Genomic DNA, 1681 nt, shown 5'->3' with positions numbered 1-1681 from the left:
ATTATATACATATATATATATATATATATATCAAATAATACAATGTATCAAATAATATAGTGCTCAAATAAACTTGATTTGTATATCATTTTATATATACTAAATATAATATATATATTATATTTATATATATATTATATACATATATATATGTATATCTTATATCATTTTATATATAATATATATATTATATATATAATATTCAAATCAAGTTTATTTGATCATTGTATTATATATATATATATATATATATATATAATTAGTATTTATCCATTTGTTTATATTGTTCTTAGTGCGCTACGTAGCTAACATAATACTTCATATATATTACATCATGATTTACATAATACAGTACATATTTATATAAACAAAATTGATATGTATTATAAATTATAATAATGTATATATATATGTATATATATATATATATATTATACATATTATATATAATATATGTTATTATATATATTGTGTAGGCTATTATACACCCTGTTCGGTTTACCCCACCTGGAGAGTTCAACAGTACACATCAACCTCAAAGCCTACGCATAACCACCAACCAAACATGATGATGTGATAACGCTTTGTTTGATAGCAGGACACAAAAAAATTAATATGTAGGTCAAGGTAAAAATACGTACCAAATTTTCGATGAATCCAGGTACCGCTTCATTACGGAGAACATCATTGAAAAACATAATGGTGTATTGTGAAATTTTATTTTACGATTAAGTTGTGTGGTTAAGCCAAGCACTTTATTGATGTTAGCCGATGAAAAGGAATTCATGCCCATGTATCATCAGTGAAACCAATTCTCATTTAACTTTAAATACTTTAACTTTAGAACTTTAACTTTAAAAGAAATAAACTAAACTCTAAACCATCGTACGGTAATGCTATGTATTATATAGATTTTTAAAAGTTGGATTCAAGCTGTTGTAACTCAAATCGTGAATAATGGATCCAAACAATCAGCAGGATATAATATATAGTAAAAACACAAGTTTAAAAGCATTAAACCAAGATTTTATCAGGTATTTCTCAGACAGAAAGTATAATACAGTCATCATCAGTGAAAAGAACTAAGAACTTAACAAATAAGCCACGTCAACAAATAATACATGTGTTTAAAGTAATGATTATTCATCCTTTTGCCACGTCAGCTTATACTACTGCCATTAAAGTATATACATATATATCTGTCTCTTATACAATATAATATTGAAGGAAGTATATATATATATTTATATATATAATATATATATATCCATAAAATATGCAAATAAGCGTTAAAAGAAAAAAAAACTGTGACCCTTGCAATAGTATTGTAATCGTCTGCCTTTTTTATTTTATATTTTGGTATCATTATCCCTGTAAGACAATTATCATAATATAGACCTATATTTATAAAACGAAAAATTGAATTGGATGTTCCAAATGGTCCTGCAATTTGTTGAGTGTTTTTATGTTTTGTATTTGTTCATATTCAATACTGAACTAAACATTTTATGTTTATTCAGTAACTTATATAATTATATAATACAATATTATTAGCAACTGAGGAAGGACTAGTTAGAAAGTTCTGGTGCTATTTCTGGCTGTTAACTTACTTTTACATTATAGCCTTTGCTTATTAATTTTGTATTTCTGCTGAGATCCAGCCATTCTTTTCCACAACATT

This window comes from Anneissia japonica, unplaced genomic scaffold, assembly GCF_011630105.1.
Source record: "Anneissia japonica isolate Jap-2015-1 unplaced genomic scaffold, ASM1163010v1 scaffold284824_len513422_cov204, whole genome shotgun sequence".
Lineage (NCBI taxonomy): Eukaryota > Metazoa > Echinodermata > Crinoidea > Comatulida > Comatulidae > Anneissia > Anneissia japonica.
The sequence above is the reverse complement of the archived record's forward strand: the minus strand, read 5'-3'. Positions refer to the sequence as shown.